General features: G+C 38.4%; 1 protein-coding gene across 4 annotated transcripts in view; it reads left to right on the forward strand.

Moving 5' to 3' along the window:
• ATP2B2 (ATPase plasma membrane Ca2+ transporting 2) overlaps nucleotides 1–19,157 on the forward strand; it is a 355,270-nt gene that overhangs the window by 102,332 nt on the left and 233,781 nt on the right. For all 4 annotated transcript variants that reach the window (XM_048957828.1, XM_048957824.1, XM_048957825.1 and 1 more), the window contains exon 3: nucleotides 74–165. The gene's annotated coding sequence lies outside the window, so the exon portion shown is untranslated. The remainder of the gene's footprint in view (nucleotides 1–73; nucleotides 166–19,157) is intronic.

Consider the following 19,157-nt stretch of genomic DNA (forward strand, 5'->3'; position numbering starts at 1 on the left):
AATAATTTGCTTAATTCTCTGAGGTTTGTCAAGTCTAATTACCTCTTTTCTTTTTTTCTGTTTTGAAATCCAGGCTGATTGATCAACTCAAGAAGACCCAGCTGGTTTTGTGACTCGGAACCCAGATTGTGACGCGCTCTTGCATTTTTAGAAGACGACAGTACCGTACGTTGTTTTTCTTTCTCCAAAGATTGAAAAATAACTTATAACGTAATAGAAAGCCTAGAGAATTGAAAAAGAAAATTCCTGAAGAGTTCAACTCATATAGATAAATAGGATTGTGATTTTGAGTTTAATGTCACCAGCCAAGAAAGTAGAAGTGTTCTGTTTGCTTTACAGTAGTACCGATCAGAGATTCCTTCCATGTAACAATGCTACTTTAGGATTTCAGATCATCTAAGGAGAGCTTCCCTTATTTTACAAGATCAATCTACTTTCTCTTTACACTGAGTTGTGTAAAGTGTGGGATTAGGGACTGTGACAAATGTATTGCAGCACTTGACTGCATTGAAGATGGATTATGTAATGGCTGCTGCTGAAATGAAACACAAGGCTGGGAATGTAAAGCAAATGCAGAGATTGCAGTGCTACTTATTGACACCTACACAAAGGTAGCTCCAGTAGAGCTTGTGTTTCCTCCCCGTTTCTCTCCCAGCACCCCAAGACTTTGTATTAAGTAATGGTTCCTCTCTTAATTTAGACGGTATTTTTCCACACTGAAAATTTCATTCTTTACAAAAATGCGTCTTCTTAACTGCAAAAGAAAATTACACACGTGAAGTGTTGGCCTCATAGTCAGTAATTCAAACAGCAGAAGACATAAATGAAAGTCGGGTGGTGTGGGTTGGATGAGCTTTATAAACATGTTAAAATGAAGTTGGCCAGCTTGCTCTCAATGGATAAAAGTTCCATGCTTTTCTAAGTGAAAGGAGAAGGCAGGTATTTATTCTGGACTTTCTGTTGAACCACTGAATAAATGGTTGAAATGTATTGTAAGTAGTATTGTAAGCATACAATCTGCAGTACTGCTTAATACTTCTAGGTTTTGTAACGAAGAAGAGAAAATAAGGGAAAATACTCATATTATAGAAAAGGGGAAATAGCACTTGCTATCTACTTAATGAACTCTTGGCTTATGAAATAGTAGAATGATTAAAGAAAAAATAATAAGCATTTACTCTTAAATAAGAGTTTTATACAGAAAAATGTAAGATGCCTTTCAGTGTTGATGATTACAAGATGTCTGAACAAATTTGCTTTATGACTACAGTAAATATATTTCCAGTGTGGCAGTGAAATTGATAAGCATGTTGCAAGGAGAAAAAAAAGAGGATAACATTTGCTCTTTTTCTGATACATAAATGTAGGAAACTTAGAATACCCCGTCTCACTGTCCTGCTGCAGTTCTGAGGATCATCTTCTGTCTTTAGAACGCTTCCTCCATTAAGGGATGTGCAGAAGCGCATTTAAAGCTTGATATAGGAAAACACAAAGAAATGAATAAAAACAGCATGGAAAAAAAGGGGCTTTTTAAGTTTTCCATAGCATAGAGCTTAAGATCTGTGTAAGTGCTGCAAAGTGCTGCATAAAAGCTAGCTTCAGATGGTTTATTTATTTGCTTTTATACTGTAGATTGAAAAAGGTGAAAGTAACTTCTGTGACAAAACTTACAGGAGTCGCAGTGTGATGCAACCTGGCACTTGAACAACTTTATTCAAAACTGCAATGTTTATATAGATACAAATTATTTAGGGTTCACTCATTCATCTCAAATTTCCAGTTGAATTGCTGCTAGGATGGTAGTTTGTATATGTAGATCTCACATACATGTAAATGTTCACTGATGGGCTCTTTAACTGACAATCAGAGTGAAAATACAGTCATAATGCAATGGCAGTTGTAACGTAATTCAGTCAGGGTGGTGTTTTAAGCATTGCATTTTACTGACATCATTTATGTCGGAAATGGTCCAGCAGTTTGTCACTATTGCTTCAATGAAGGTTTTAGTGGGTGCTGTAAGCTGTGCAGACCAAATATTGTGCTGGTCTTTCAAAATCCTGGAGATTGAAGTTATACTGTTTTCAAAAACTCTTGTAAAACAAATGATCTGCAGCCCTTGAGTGTCAGGTAGTTAAATGTTTGTAACAGACTAAAAAGGTAAGACAGATTTACCAGCTGGGGAGCTTTCTTAGCTGGTCAGATAATTAAATTAGGTCTTACCCATTTTTTCTTTAGGAAAAAAAAAAAAAGGCCTTCTATTTTGTTATTCCTTACAATATTTTATGCACACAAATATTATGTTGTACGTATTACAAACAATTTATATATTACTATATACAGTAGTTTTCAGTTACGTCGTGGAAGGCAAGCAGCCATGCACAATCACACAAAGCATTATGCTTCTGTAGTTAAGAGTAATAAAAGACCAAAAATATTCCTAATGCTTTGCCTTAAGCCTCTTAAATAACACTTTTGGAGAGCCAGTGGGTTTATAATCTAATAATACCTGGATTTCACTATTGTTAACCTTCCTCATAGTTGGAACTGAGATTGCATTTCTGTAAAGCTTTGTTTCCACTGATGAATGTGTACGTGGCACCTGTTGTGGGTGTGCTAAGTGTCAGTAGAAGCTTCCAATCACACTGACTGGGAGGCAGTGCTAATTTGTGTGGGAGATTTTGTCTGGTGAGGCCACAAGTTCCTAAGGATTATTTCTTTTTCATTAAAGTCACAAAGGTGACTGCAGCTGTTGTCCTCTCTGAAAACATATTCCCAATATGAAATCATATATGGTTTTATTGTTTGTTAAGGGAGGTACTTTAGGCTGCTGTGTTGTTTCTATACTTATTAGAAATTAACTGCCAGTTATAATTGAGAATGAAGAAGGTGGAGAAATGGCTTCATCTTCAGCACCGGCTGCAGCCATGCCTGCATTTCTCTGTATGGGCACTGGGGAAGTGAATGATACTCTTGGCTGTTCAAGAAATTATCATGATCTTTTGCTTTTGTAACTTATTCTATCTACATTGGAGGAAAATAACTCTAACATCAAAACTTGTTATTTCTAGTCTTATTTTATTGTATTCAGCATGGCTGTGATGGACACAAATTGTACGTCAGCTCACCCCTAGTGATCATATATGTGCCAACAAAATTAGTTTCTTAGGTTTGTTGTCAGATAGTCCTGTCCATCTGTTTCTGTGTTACTTTTCCTGGGAGCGCATCCTGTGTTTTTAAGGGAAGAGGAATACAGTCTATTTTCTTTCATTTTTTAGATGCCAGTGTGGTGTCATTGGTTCAGGATGTGCAAAAGTAGAGCAAACACCTCCACAGTTATGTTACTTTGCTGTACAGCTAGGTTAAAAATGCCAGTATGTGTGCATGTATTTGAACTCTCTCCCAAACTCTGGAAACCTGATCTCCTTTAAATATGTTTTTCCTATTATTTTAAGTCAATTACATTTTATAATCAACACTTTATTTCAAATCTGTTCTTTTGAGAGGTCTGTAGGGGTAATTGCAACGTGATTCGGTGAGAGGATATCACAAGAGAGTTTCTAGTTCTGTCACAGGGCTTCTGCTCAGTAAGCCTTGCAGCGGCCGGGGTCACGTACCCACACATCTTCTTTCTCTGGGTGAGCACAGCGTCCTCTGGAGAACAGCTGCAGATGGGCACGTTCTGTGCTGACCTGGAAGCAGTGGTTGCTAATACCGAGAAATTGCTTGCAGTCAGTTAACAGGCACCGTCGATATACAAAAAGGTGCAATTCACGTCTGCTATTTGTTGCTCTGGGTTTTTTTTTCTTGGCAGCCTTTTTCATCCTACAGATTTTGTAAGTATATTACTAGATTTCCACTGACTTCTGTCTCTTTCTAGAGCTCTCAGAGCCCAGGTTAATGCTTTCTACTCTTTTCCCTTCTATACAAAGCATTCAAACATATTTCCTTAATGTGACACCACAGAGCGCGGAGTACAATTCAAATGCTAATACGTAGAAACGAAATGTCACAAAGGAGATGTGTTAACGTTTGTCTTTGTTCACTGTTTCAAATGCTATGTGCCAAATCTTGCTTGACACGTATAACATACTACACTTACTCCTTAAAGGCAGGATAAATGCCTTTCTGAAGGTAAAAATCCTTTTTGCATTTTTTAATTCTTTTGATCTTACAGAAGAGCGAATGTTTCCTTTCATGACCCTGCCTGAGCCTACTTTGCCGATTCGTCCGCTTTCTCACTGATTCCTGTGTTAAATTTCCCTTTTTCAGGAAGAAACTGCCGGGTGAATGCATTCCTCAGGGGCAGGAATCCAGCCCCCTCGCACCTCCAGCCGGTTTTATTAAGGCACGGGAGTTTCTCCTCAGTGACTTTGGTGCTCTTTGTCAGCCTGCCCTGTAAGTTTAGCTCCTGGTTGAGGTCAGGCTTAGCTCTTTTTAAACAAAACCACAGTTCACTTATTTCTTGTTATTATTAGAGTGTATATTTGTTGGCGTATCTTGTTAATCTGCTTCAATTTTTAAGTGTGTGCTTTCCCTGCTATTATACACGGCTCATAGAGTTCCATTCACTTCATTCAGTTGTGCAAAGTAGAAAAAGTCTCCATTTGCATTCAGTCTGATCTAATCATCTTCTATTGAAATCCTATCAATTTTTCCCCTGGAGAGTTCATCAAAGCCAGTAATATTACTATCATTCTTGAATGGCTTTTTGGACCTGGCCAATTTTTGCAGGCTTGTGTAATCCACTGCACTTCCCACATCTCTTTGCCCGAGGTGGCAGAAAGCAGAAGGACTGGGTGGGCAGCAGGGCCACACTTCTCTGTATCAGGCTCCTCATGCCTCTGCAGCACCCTGAGATACAGGCTTTATACCTCAGGGGTTCTCAATTGCGTTCTTGGCACTGCGTGTACCAGTGGGCCGAGTGACTTATTCTTAGGCCTGGTTTGAGATTTCTCAGTAATCTTCCTCTGCAGATGTCAGTGCTTCAGTACTGAGTGAAGTGATGCTTTGCTTTTTATGTATGCAAGCTACACACGGTCTGCAGCCAGCTACTTAAGCTTAAAAATATTTAAGAGTATGTTTCCATGCAAGGTCTTACAGAAATGTGAGCTTATTACTTACTGCTTTTCCTTGATTCTTGTGAAAGATTTTTGGAGAGTGCTTTGAGGAGGTATTTTTGGTCCTATCGCTACTTCTCCTTTGTGCTTATATTAATTTTCTTTCTTTGCTTGAGCCCTGTAACACTTGTTATCAGAAGCTGCAATTTCCTGCCACCTGTGGTGGAATGTATTTCTTCATTATGAGCTTTTTTGCTGCTTACTCAAGTTTTAGTTTTGATTAGCTGCTATGGAATATCTACATATCATTTGCGTGTCCTGCAAAGCTTAATCATCTGATAGCTCTACAAATTGCTGCCTCTAGCTGATTTTACCTCGGCCCAAATCACTCTGTGCCGGATCCTGGTACCAGCACTGAGTTGGTATGAAGTTAAGTGCAAGAGAATGTGTTGTAAAACTTTTTCATGTATTTTTTAATTCCCTGCAAATGAAAGAGCACTGCAAATGCTGAGGCACAGTTCAAAGTGATTTTATTTGAATGGAGGTGGAATTCAGAAGAGATTACAGCTTTTTATTCAGAATGTGACAAACATTTCCTTAATGTCATTTTCTGCACCATTTTATTTAGAACCTTAGAGATTTTTTTAAGAAGAATGTAAGCAGATGTTTACCTCTACCTGTTAAATTTTCATTGAAATGGACTACTGTGCCTAGACCAGAAGAGAACCATCAATTGCACTAACTGTTGGCTCATAAATGCAAATATTTATTTTACTGTTGTCCTTTAAATGATTTTTTCCACCTCCAGTTTAAAAATAGAGCTGAGTTTGTATCACATGGTCAGCTTTCCAGCACCTCATCTCTATCAACTAGTTTCTTCTCTCCATCAGTATCATCTGGAACAAGGATTAAGACCATATTAGTGTGATAAGAAGAAGCATATGTGTATATGGGAGGCATTTGTAAATTGTACTGGATTTCCAGCATGAAAAAAAAGAACTTAGCAACAGCAGATGTATAGCTTGAAAACTGTAGGAGGAGAGAGAAGAAATGGGTTTGATTCTCTGTGCTGAATTCTGCTGCAGCCGCTGGCATGAGCAATGTACTGGAGATGAGCTGGTACCATAGGTAAAACTGCTGCTGTCTGGCATGCAGTAATTCAACTGACATTTGTCAGTGAGGTTACTGGCAAGTAATGCTATTGAAAAAAAATCCAAACACAAAGAGAACAAAGAATAATTTCCTATTTGTTCTTTATTTTCTTCCTTACTCCTTCTAATCAGACCTTAGCCCCTAAGGTGTAAATTATAACTTGAAGGGAGATGAGGCCATATAGACATTATAAACTGCTTCTGCTAGGTATTTCTGGAAGAGTCCTTAGCAGTATTCAAAAGGCTGTGAGAATGACCTTGATGGAAGGGCCCCTTGTCCCGGTAGTTTCTGTTACTTTCAGCCTCACTCCTGCGAGCTGGGGCTACTCCCTTGCTTTTAATATTTTTATTTATTTTTCTTTTTGGTCAAATCTCATTCTGAGGAATTCTTCCTTTTCCCACCACCCCACAGGTCCCCAGAGACATGGCACACAGCCTTGCTGGAGTAGCATGATTCACTACTGTAGAGGTTTCTGTCAGCCTTGCTTGAGAAACTGCACTGAAATGGAAATGAAATCTGTGCCCAGCGGGCACGGATGTAACTTTCAACAACTAAACTCTTTCTTCTGTTTCCTCCCTTACTTCTTTTAGCATGCACACATTTCTACTTGTCAGTGTGCTTTATGGATGAAATAAAAATAAAGCTTTGCAAGGTGGTGTGATTGTGGGTGGTGCTGGATCTTCATTTTTCTCATAAGCTTTTCTCGAAATCCTACGAAGCAGCACTTCTGAAAATAAGCAAATAATTATATCCAGTTTCTGTCAAGGGTTAATAGCAGATCCTTTCCTTATGGAAGGACTTTGAGTAGCAAGGGAATTTCTTGTCCTTGTAACCAGTTCACAACAGACTTTCTCTGCAGTGGTTGCATTTAAATCAGAGTTCCTGATAATCCTGAGTGGCTCATCAATGATCATCAGAGAACCACAGAAATTTGAAGAGATTTAATAAAGTTTGGGTGGTGGATTGTGTAGGTTAGTAGGATTGTCTTCAGGCAAAAAGAGAACAAGTTGTCGTTGCTAAATACTGTGCTAAATGAGCAGTTAAGGACATCACTGCAGAAGAAGGCATGTGTATGTTCAGGTTAATGGCCAAGGAAGAGTCTTGCAGTGACTGGCTGTTCTATGCAACTGTGGGGAAAAAATAAACAGGAGGGAAAAAAAGAAGAAAAGAAGAATGCTGCAAGCACAGTTGTTTTACCAAGCATTTTAGTGTAGAATTAAGGAATAGCAAATTGAGATTTACAAAAGCTGAAGTGAAGGAGATTGCAGTAGTTAAGATTGTTAAGGATAAGAGAATTTGCCATAATGGCTTCGTGGAATTTGAATTAATTTTAAGAAAATATACATCAGTAAAATGAAAAATTAAGGAAAAGGAGAAAGGAGAGAGGGAAAAAAAAAAAAAGCCCTGCAAGCCTGAAGAAGCATTTTATTGTAACCTGTAAGTGAAAGAATGGCAGAAATGGAACATTCTCTGAAATGAGAAACATTTAGAACATTGAGCACATGAAGTGAACTTCATACTTCTTCCTTGTTTTTTCCCTGCACATACATACATGTGAATACACATGGGCGTTTATGTGCCTCTTTATTTGTGCACTTGTGTACTCCATCAGCAGCTGAAATCTAGTAAGATTGAAAACTTGCTTAAGAAAAGCTCTAGTTGTCTTCCATCTGGAGTCTCATTTTAATCCCGTGATTTGCTGTGTAAGTCTTGACCTTTGTGGTAGCACTTGCTTTTTTCTTCCTAAACTTTGTGTGCTACAAAGCTTTCATTCATTCAATTTTCAAATTTGAATAAAATAGGTAATATTCATACTGTACATTAAAAAAAAAGTAACTTAAATATCTATTTTTAAGTTGTTTTGTGTTTACTTTACGTAATGCTGTCATGTTATAAGGCATTTCCAAACTTTTTGCACTGGCAGTTTGATCCTTTTTACAAGAAGTTGGAAACTGCTATGGATGATTCATTTTGAACTGCTATTTTGGTGGTGCACACATCATCTTAGATACAGCTTTACATAAAACGGATGGGAAAATGCTAGTTTATATACCTCCTCCACCTATCTATTTAAATGAAAATCCATAAAACTTGATTGGGGGTCTGTCATTTGGATTTATTTAGGAAGAGCATACTTTGAACATACAGTAGGGAAAAATGAGGAGCGTGAGTGGTGATCAGCTAACCGCGAAATGGAGGAAATGCTGTGGATTTCAGAAGTCACCCTTGGCTTTAAGCCTCAGATGTTTGTCATGTCTGAAGATAAAACATTCGAAACCTACTTAAGCAAAAATAAAGATAATGCAGTGAGGCAGGAGATAAGATCTGCTTATGTTCTCACACTTTTGGGGGGAATAAGTGGAGGAAAAAAAAAAGTAAGGGACAGGACAGATTCTTCCTTTGTGTTCATGGAGGAGGGCTTTATGGGGCTGAGATTCCTGAGAAGTCAATCAGAAAAGCTGGACTTATTAGAAAATGGGCCTTTTTAAGGAAATGTACGTCTTGCACTGGTTAGCAGTCCTTTTTGTTACTGCAGGCACTATCTGCAAATTGAAGTCGTGTGTAAAATTTCACAATGAAATTAAAATACGGTGATGATAACAGATATACCTAAAATACATGAACACTAAAACTAAGATGTTTGTCTGTTAATATGTATTAAAAATAAAGTGGCATATTAAAAAAAAAAAAAGTTTTTTTCACCTTTGAATGAAAAATGGATTTAATGAAGCTTCTATTTCATTGGATTTTGTTCCTCATTGGTTAGCAAGAAATAATCCAAATTTCTCAACGCAGAAAGAAGTGATGTACAAAAAATATTATTTCAGTAAGCAGTTCATTGGCTTTTTCACTCAGACTATGAACATTATATATTAAGGGTTTAGTTTAATCTCTCTAGAACTCTTTTTTTCTGTTTACTTGTAGTCTGCGGCTACTTTTCAGTTCAGGCAAAAGTCCTGGTGAAATACATGAAGTGAATGCATTTGCACAGTTTGACCAGTCAGTTATGAATATTCACTTTTTTTTGTGAACAGATGGTAGCTCCAATTCTGTGCAGAAATATTGTCATAAGTACTTCCTTTAGTACTTTTTGTATTCCAGTTCTTTTCACAGTTGTACTTCCATTCAAGACATTTGTTGTAGTAAATATGTATTCTGACAAAATATTTAAAGGTGAACAAAGAGGGAGGGAGCTCAGAAGCGAATAACTCTTTTTCTTTGTGCTGCGAAAGTGACTGATATACTCAATGTGCTCCTGTGTTTTGAATGCTGATACATACGTGCAGTCTAAATGGGTGAAAGAAGGTTTGGATTTAGAAAAAAACCAAGTTTCCATGTTGTTCCTGCGCCGTTTGTTTTTACAATATTGCAACATTTTATTTCTTGATTTAAAATGCGATTTACAAAAATGCCCAGTAGACTTTTGTTAAGAAAATTAAATCATCTGTTTCCCAGTGGAAGCAGTATGTAAAATAAGCTGTAAAGACACCTTGAAGTCACTGCATTGCAGGTGGAATTGGAGATACCACGGTGAATGGTGGCGGAGAGCAGCTGGATCTGCAAAGGCTGCTCTTTCAGTTCAAGGTGGACAGGATTTTTCAGTGTACAGGTGTTCCTGTACATGGCGGGGGGTTGGACGAGGTGACCTTTAAGGGTCCCTTCTAACTCAAACAATTCTATGATTCAGTGATTAAATACCTTACCTCTTCATTCCCCATCACACTGAGGATAACTAGCCAAAGCAACTTAATTTGAAGAAAAAGGATTTGTGCCAGGAGTTCTCAGTGTTTTTTCTCCATGTAGTAAGTATGCAAATATTCTGCTGATTTTTAACCCTTAATTTATAAATAAATTTGTTAGGTTCTGCTATAAAGTAGGCTGTAGATTGTTTGGTGCAGGACTTATGTTGCTCTGTGAATTTTGAAAGCTAAGACAATATTATTATTGACCACAACACCACTTGAAGACTTTGAGTAACTCAGCAATCTAGCATTTAACAGCTCTTTCCAATAGTCCTTTGAAATTCCATTTCTGTAATTTTTGTCTTTTTCTAATATAGCTTTTTAATTCATATTCAAAAATAAAAGAGAATTACCTTAGAACAATTTCTTAATTTTTTATGCAGAGTGCTTTATGGAGAGAACTCCTGTTGCGAAATGACCTATATCTTTTAGTGCAGCTGATCTGAAAGACCAAGAGGTCAGAAATCTTCTAAGTGTTGCAATCTGTATGTTAGCACAGAGCATTTTAGAGTGTTTGGGACTCTGTAGAAGTTGCATTTTTCTTTTGATTTCAGTCTTGTACCTGGAAAGGATTAGAGGACATTCAGTTCAGTCAATGGACAAATAGGAAATATTTTTAAAATGTAAGATGCAGATCAGGAAATATACACACTCAGATGAATATGGTGTAAGAAAGCCTTTGTATGGCTCCATTATTTTATGTGGGTGATATGGGAAAAAAAGTAGCAAATTTCCTTTTCTCTGCTACATCAAGTTTGTGTTATATTTACCACTGTTTTTTTAAGGTTATTGGTGACTTTGTTTCCTGCTGAAAAGGTATCTTAAAGTTTCTTCTAAAGAAAGGCATAATTTCCTAGAAGGTAATAGCCATTGATTTACTTACTCATTCTGTCTTTGTCACCTATTATTTTTCCAGAGGTGCTCTCTGTTGATAATGGCCTTGAAAAATGACAGATAAATTTTAGTATTTCAGGAATTGGTGCTGGCTGTTGCTCAGCCTTGCATTTTGTGATACGTGCGTATATATACGTGGTATCTTTAATTCAGTTTAAAGCAGTTATCTCTGAACAATCCCAACTCAGATGCAGGAGGAACTTTGAAAACTCATCCAAGACGATGATCTTCCTACCCTTGCTTAGAGTAGTTCTTGTGTTCCTCCTGCACAAGGGAGGAAACAGAGATCTGAGAAAACTTTGTCCGCACTCTGAAGAGGCAGAGCAAAGCAGGTTTCACAGAAAGGTGATGTTGCCTGGCTGCAAGGTACGCCTGGAATTAGCCACAGAATGAGCTAGTCACAAGAGCAGACCCACAATCTGCAGATGTCAGCCTCCTGCTTTGCCTTGCCCCAGACGAAGAGCCTTGCTGCTGCAGGGCTGTGAGATGCAGTGGGCAGGGACCGTCGAAACCAGGGCAGCCTGCTCCTCCCAAAGCAGCCACTTCAGCTCCCCAGTGTGTAATAACCATGCTGCTGTTTAACTGCTTAGGTTTGTAAACACTGGTGGGCATTTCTTTGGCTTTGGGGAAAGTGTTTCCCTATCACTGACATTAATGTAGCAATTTCAAATTTGGATTGTTTGGAATAGGATTCAGGCAACCTTTTTAACAGTTTTGCAGCCTTGTTGGGAAACGTGGCATTGTTTGCAACCAACCTATTTTTCATTTTTCTTCTTTCTTTTTTAAACCAATCTAAACAGTGCTTATAAACATGTGGTACGAAAGACATGATGTTGAGAAGAAATATTAATGATGGCTGGGAGCATATGGCTTCATTAGTAGTACTAAATAAAAGATATTGAGATACTATTTGCCAAATAACTGACCAGAAAACAGATCTGTAACTTCTGAGTAACACAGAAAATTTACTTTTTGTCACCTGTGCAAACCGTAGTTTCCTGGGCTGAAGTGATTTATGTTTGATGTTTCATGGTAAATGTGCATTCCACGTAGATGTTCTCCACTGGGACATTACAGTTCAATATAATAGCTTGAATTTGGAGAGACATTGTGGTCAGTTAAGAATCACTGTCAATAGAATAATTACCTCCTTGTGGGAAGGTAATTATTTACCTTGTCATGTCTGTAAGGCTTGGTGGGATTGATGTGGGCAAGAGCATGTCCATCAGGCTCCTGCTCCATCTCAGCACCAGCTGATGTAAAAGCCTTTCTGGTTTCAAGTCTGATCCAGTCATGCTCTCAGTCCTGCCTTGCACTCAACTTTGAGCTGCTGTGTGTTCTTTTTTGGGGGGCACATGAGCTCTACAAATAATCTGATGGGTGTAGGCTGCAAGGAAGCTCTGGGGTGGAAGGAGCCTCTGAGCCACACAGACCTGATTGAGATTGGATAGAAAGTGCTGGGATAATGGGGGCCTGAAGGTCTGGGCCTCAAAAAAAAAAATCAGAAGTTTCACAGTTTTTTTGTTCTTTTGTTTTTTGGGTTTGTTTGTTTGTTTGTTTTTAACTACTTGGAGTGGATTTGCTCCATTCTTTTCAGGGACACCAAACATGTCATTAGATTGCATGTAAGTTTAACATCTAGTTTGATACCTTATAGATGTTCTGTGCTTAATGCCCTTTTAACTCCATTTGAACTAAAAGGAAAATCTTATAACGTCCTAGAGTTAAAAATAAGGAAATAAAATTAGAAAGTGAATCCTCTTTGTCCCTGCTGCTTCTTCCTTGCATTTAACCCTATGGTGAGCTTTGTAGGGATAAAAAAAAAAAAAAAAGGCAGAAACATTTTTATACAAACATAATGCAGGGAGGCTTGAAATAAATATTTAATAGGTCCTGCTCTCTGAAATGTCACTCACTGAGGTCAGAGCAGGCCCAAGGATTAAGCATAGGAAGCAGAGAGCCTGATGAAGGTACAAAGGGAGATGTGCTCCCTGACAGCAGGCACTTGTTAGATCTGCTTGGCTGTACTCCACTCTTCATTAAGTTTACCAAGTAAAAAAGTAACTTAAACTCAGAACTGAAATACTTTATGGTTTGTGTTGTAAAACAGCATCATAGGGAACCTGTGCAACCTGTATCCAAGGAGAAAAATTAAACTGAAACAAAGATCCACATGGATTTTGCATCATGAGACCGTTCATGGATAAATGAGCTATGTGGCTTTCTCAAAGACATGAACGTGGATGGCAAGCTTTATTTGTTACTTACGTATGAGAAATCTGAGTGCCCAGAAACTTGATGAACACCAGCAACTGTACAGCTCTGTGCATAGTAGTTATGCAGAGGTGAACTCTGCAATTCTTATGTGGCCACATCTAATACGATAATTACTTTTGGCACCTTTGTGCCTGGGCCTAATTCATCTTGCAAAGATAAGGTAATAATTTACTACTTAACCTCATTCTTCATGTGCCAAATAACTCAGTAGTACAATAAAAATTTAGACATCCAAGTTGAGAGTAAAGAATGGAGGCCAATGTCCTGGGAAAAAAACAATATTTGAACAGTAAAATAAGCAGGATCACAGGAAACTTCTACCTCAAACCAGTCATGCTTTAGCAAAGAGCCTTGCATTAGTATTTTTACCTGGCAAACTTTAAGCTGAGATTTACTATGGTGAAACATACAGTTCTTCAGCAAACATTTGTAGATTTCAAAAGAGGACATGGTTCAGTTAGTGTTGGTGCACCATGAATGGCATTTATGGTAGGCTGTACAAAGTCGCATGCTCCTAGTTAATGTTTAGTTTTGTACTATAGCTTAGGCACACTTTGTACAAATATGTTTTGGTCCAGACTTTAAAAATAAAAACAACAAAAAAACAAAACAAAACAAAAACCAAAAAACCTGGGAAGCTTTTTAGTGCATTGAGAGTAGGGATGGCCAAAGTTAGTGAGTTCAGTGCACATGTAAAAAGGTGAAAGAGAACTGTCATTTGAAGTGGAGACCTAAAGTGTAGTCATGGTTATGTTGATGGCTTCTCCGTATTTCATATGTGTGTGAGTTATGTTTATAGCTGCACAACTGTTTGTGTGTAAATAAAGCTACTGCAGCTTTCTTTCCCTGTTAGGATGGCTTTATTGTAATTAAGTAGAAGACTTGTGGGGAGCTGGGGAGTGTTCATATTGTTGTAATTCATTTAAAATTTGTTTCTTGTGTGTTTATGTTCCTTCATCCTATTTCTAATTTAGTAGCTGAAATTTTCAGTCTTGGAGAATTGAAGACAGGTGAAATATACCTTCTTTTCTGCTTTCTGGACATCAGACTGGGATGATGCCATTTCTCACTGTGGATATGTGAACAGCTGTGGAGTCACTTCAGAGTTAATCATATTGTGGCTCTCATGTGGTGTGACAGAATAAAAATCATGAATTAATAGCTTCTTTGGACCTTCGTTCCTATCACAGTAAAGCTTCACTATACTGTAAATGCTTGGTATTATGTCAGCTCCCTAGAAGTAGTCATTATCACCTACACACTTGGTACCAAGTGCTGCTTTCTAGAGAGATTAGTACCTTCTCCTCCTCCTCCTCCTCCCCTACACTTGCTCAGCTGAGTTGAAGAAAATCCAAATTACCACAACCATACAGGATGGAAGATGGAAAATAATGCTCCTGATGTGTGGTTGCTGTTTCAAGGAGAGTAACGAGATAGAGGATTTTCTTCTCCTTCCCTAGCACTTTCGTGCTGACCTAATTTCACCTGACGTCAGTCAGTTTAGCATCGTGGGTCAGAGCTGAACGGGGCCATAAGTCTTTCAAGCCCTCTCTGTGCACTACCAAGTGCCTAATTAAGGAAATAGGAGTTGCAGACTCACTGCTCTGTGAAAAAACAGAGATATATTCTTTCTCTGCCATGGGTACATGTAGAAAAAGTGCAATCAAAGTATCAATGAAGCCATATCCAAATAAAAGGGGACCTTGAACCAGAATACTTTTTTTTTTTTCTTTTCCTACTTCCTTGCTGTTCCTGTTCCTGTGGGAAGAGTTGGCTAATTAAATCGTTTATCAGTTACTTGATGATCACCTAGCAATAACCACTCATACCTCTGTTATATGAGCACAAGTTTGTTGTCTCTTACCAGGCAGGACTGCCTGGAAGAAACAAGGTTGCAGAGGTTAACCGAAGCAAAAAGGGAAACAGAATTTTTTCTTGGTGGGTATCACATTCTCTTGTGCGGTGCCTTTGCACTCACAGGAAGAGTATAGTACAAGAAAAAAAAAGGTAATGAAAACATCCTGAGCAACCTGCACTTTTATCTAGTGATGTTTGCATTTTTGTGGAAGAGAGATTATCAACTTTCTTTACTCTAAATTTTCTTCATGAGGATGAAGTAGATCAGGCTGCTAGGAAATATGTAATATTGCCCCTGGGGGGTGTCCCCTCCCCCCCATGTCCTGTCTGCCAGTTTTGGGGGTTTCCAACCACAGTAGGCTGAGTTCACAGTCTAGACGCTTTACTGAAATCTAGATGTTCTGCCTGAAATCTGCACTGAAACAATTATGAAAGCTTTTACATTTTCTTCTCCTTCCTGTTTTGCATTCCCTTGGAACAAAGAACAGAGATAAAAATTCCTTACTTCTATCTATGTCTGTCTTTAAGCAGAGTCTTTGAGCAGAGCTGGAGGATTTTGTATCAGGATCCCTGTCTTAGCCAATAAAAGGCCATGTACCTTAGATTGCAACTTCTAAGCTCTGTAGAGAAATGTGATGAAAGCAGCAGTCTGCATACTGGCATTGCAGAGTATTCTATGTAGTTTCAGTTCAAAATGTTTAATAGGTCTGTTACTCATCTTTTATGGGGGAGTTTTATGTTTATGGAGCAGAGGATTCTAAACTGTGGTACTAACGTCACTAGTGGTGCACTTCAAAGGGGTGTGCAGAAATGGCAGCTCCCAGTCCTGTCTGCACAGATTAAATGCCTTCCTGCAGACTGTTCTTCTCCGTGGCAGGTTGGCCTGATTTGCTGCTGTTGCAAGGAAGCTGCTCTCTCTGCAGCCTCATCACAGTTCCATGATAGCAGCTCATATGGGGCCTTTGGTGCTGCCTGTGTTGGCTGTGGGCAGGTGGGTGGGTGAACCTGCAGGGCAGGGCAGTGGGCAGAGGTGAGGGCATTGCGCTGTCGTCTGGGGTTGCAGAGGATATCACTGTGTGGTGGTGCCAGAGGGTGAGATTTTGCTGCCGCAGGTAGTGCAGGAACCAGTAAGTTTGGAAGTCCTCCTCAGAAAGCAGGGATGCTACTCTTCACTATGGTTTTCACGTTTAAACAGTGGCCATATAGGTAAAATAAGCTCTTCAGATCAGTGCGTGCTCATAGCTGAAGGGAGAAACAACTGAAAAAGAAACAAAACAAAAAACAAGCCTCAACAAAAGCCCTAAAGCTGGAGCTTCTTCTGGAGTTTCACAAGCATTCAGAAGCACAGTACATATGGAGGGTTTTGAGGAGGCGCTCTTGATGTGATTCCATGTGCACAGAACACAAGAACTGCGTGCATTCTGGAGAGATTTTTTGTTTGAAGAGAATGCTGCTTGAAATCTGAGTATTGAGTTATTATTCTTTTTTATATCTGAACAGAACGGGTTAGGAAGTGGAATTAAATTAATAGGGGTTGTTTTGATTCAAGGAGCAAGGAATATGGAAGGGAAGAAAAGCAGTTGTTTCAAGTTGTTTCACAAGATCATCCAGGACTAGCTGGGTCAGTAACTGAAAAAATTTACGTCTTGAAAATTGGCCAGAATGTATGTTAATAAAAATGGGATGAAGCCTGTAGAACAGTTTTGAGACTTCTGACGTCTATGAAAATAGGAGAATGAAGTTCAGTGTTTCTAAGAACTCAGTGAAAAAGGCCTGTAATCTTTCTCACCTCAATATAGTTACATTTGGAAAAGCACTAAATAAGAGTTTACACCCCTGAATTTTTGCTGCAGTGCAATAGAGAGTAATACAGTTTTCTTTTTAGTGGTTTGGCTACTTAATTTTATGTTTATGCTGGAGATTTCATCTGTGTATGAAAAACTATTAAGTATTTAGCAGTCTTCTGTTTGTCCTCACTGTACATTTGGGAGATAATCTATCATATGCAGAAAGAGGGAGCAGACACAGTGAAACTAAATCACTTGGTCAAGGTTACAGGGAGAATCTATGTTGGATGCTGAAATTTGAATCTCAGTTTTTCTAGTCCTGAGCTAATGCTGTTATACACGGTCATCTTCCTACCTAAAATCTCTTCTTTCACCATAGGCACTGTAAGGAACTGTTGGAAATATTGCACGTTCCTTTCTTCAGTAGATTATTAGTCTGGGATTCTAAACTGCCTATTGTGGCTTTGGCTAAGTTTACTGCAGCCATAAGCTGCCTGTGGCACCCAGATTGGGAAGCTTTCTTCATGAAGCTGTTAACCACTTCCAGCACCCCAAACTGTTGAACAGCATGAGTCCCTATTTAGGCTCAGTTAAGAATTCAAAGCTGACGTGCAAGCATGAGCTGTGGATCTCAGGAGCACCTCAGCTGGTGTAGGAAGGAGAAGAAGCCCTTTGAGGTAATATTTATGAAAAAATCTTTTCAGTAGCTTCAGTGTGAGGAGTAGAACAGAGGTAAGATGTGAAAGTATTGTCCAGGTTGGAAAGCTTGATGGTCAGCAGTTTGGAACCAGAAGTGTGAGCAGCAGGGTTGTTGGGTGGATGAAGGGCTTTTCTTGAGGACGTATGAGTTGCTTTTAGGTAGAAGTGTCAAACCTAGATTTAAATATCTGGCTTGAGTAATGTAATTGAGACAGACTGAAGTTTAGCACAAATTAATTGCTCAGTACTTCACTTAAGGATTTTTTGGGATGATATAACTGAACATAAGCTAACTGTGCTAACTTTCATTCTTTTGCAGCTAAATATACATCTCTGTAGTCTTGTTGAGCTTGAGATGATTGTGTGGTGATAGAGAGAGGCGACATTTTACGTAAGGAGAGTGTAGGAGATCTGAGAGAGATCTCCACAGGAATCAAATTAGAGTTTATAAATGTGGAAATGGTTATTTACAGATGAAGGGTGTAGTGAGTGAGGTAGGGAGCGAAGGATTTAAATCTGAGAAGTGTTGGATATCAGATCATTTGCTTTATATCCACAAGATTGGTTTGAGGTTAGTCGGAGCAGCTGATGCTTTATCTTTTTACCATTTTGAAGTCTGAAGCTGTTTTGTTTGTTTGTTTTTTAAAGGTATTGGAACAACTATTAGTTACCACTACATCTTTATAAAGATCTATTAAAATTGACACTGTGTTATATATGTCCACTGGCAAATTTTTGAGTTGCTCCTGATGAATTCCAAGAGGACAAGTACTGCACAACTCACTGGTTGTGTTTGAGTAGAATTCCTTTGACTGGTCCTGTCAAGGATAGAGAAACTCAGGATGTCTGTCCTTTTGTTTGTGGTAATTATAATTTTTACCTTCATGAAAACATAGCACCCAAAAACTGCATAAAGTAAATATTGTGGAGTAGATTATTACTTTAACGTCATTATATCTCTCTATTATGTACGATTCATATTATTCCCATGTATTCTATAAACAACATATTGGAGGATTTCAGGTAGATGTCTGTAACCTGGTTTCATTCTTCTGTGCATTTCTTCCAGTAAAACGCTCACACAGTGTCAACTTGGAAACTGTCCTCCCCTCTGGGCGCAGGCAGAATCACCAGTACTTCATGTGTGAATGGTAGGAAAGGATATGAACAGTCGTTATTGGTTGAGTCACCATCCCTGAATGTGTTTAAAAACCATTTGGATGTAGTGCACACGGCCATGATTTGGTAGAGGGTTGTTAGTTAGGGTAGCATGGTTAGGTTGTGGTTGGATTTGATGATCATTAAGGTCTTTTCCAAAATGAACGATTCTGTGATTCTAGGATTCTATCTTGATTCTTAAAAATGTGAAAGATCTGCAGTTTATTTTTGTGTAGTTCTATTTAATTCATTTTTAGTTTAGTCTGGGAGAAAGTAAATGATGTAAAATGAAGCTTTTTTTTCAAGAATTAGAATTTTGTAATTTTGCAGGGAAGAAGAGGAAAGAAAAAAATTACAAAAAAGTTTTCCCATCTATTTTAGACGGTAGACACAATAAATGGCTCTGAAAATTTTTGATTACAATAGAACATTCTTTTATCTGTACATTTTTCTTTGAAAACTCAACTGGATTGTGTGGATTGCTTTGCATTCTAGTAGTATCACTGAAAAGACTTCAGATGATGCTAGTGATG

This window comes from Lagopus muta, chromosome 11 (genome assembly GCF_023343835.1).
Source record: "Lagopus muta isolate bLagMut1 chromosome 11, bLagMut1 primary, whole genome shotgun sequence".
Classification (NCBI taxonomy): Eukaryota; Metazoa; Chordata; class Aves; order Galliformes; family Phasianidae; genus Lagopus; species Lagopus muta.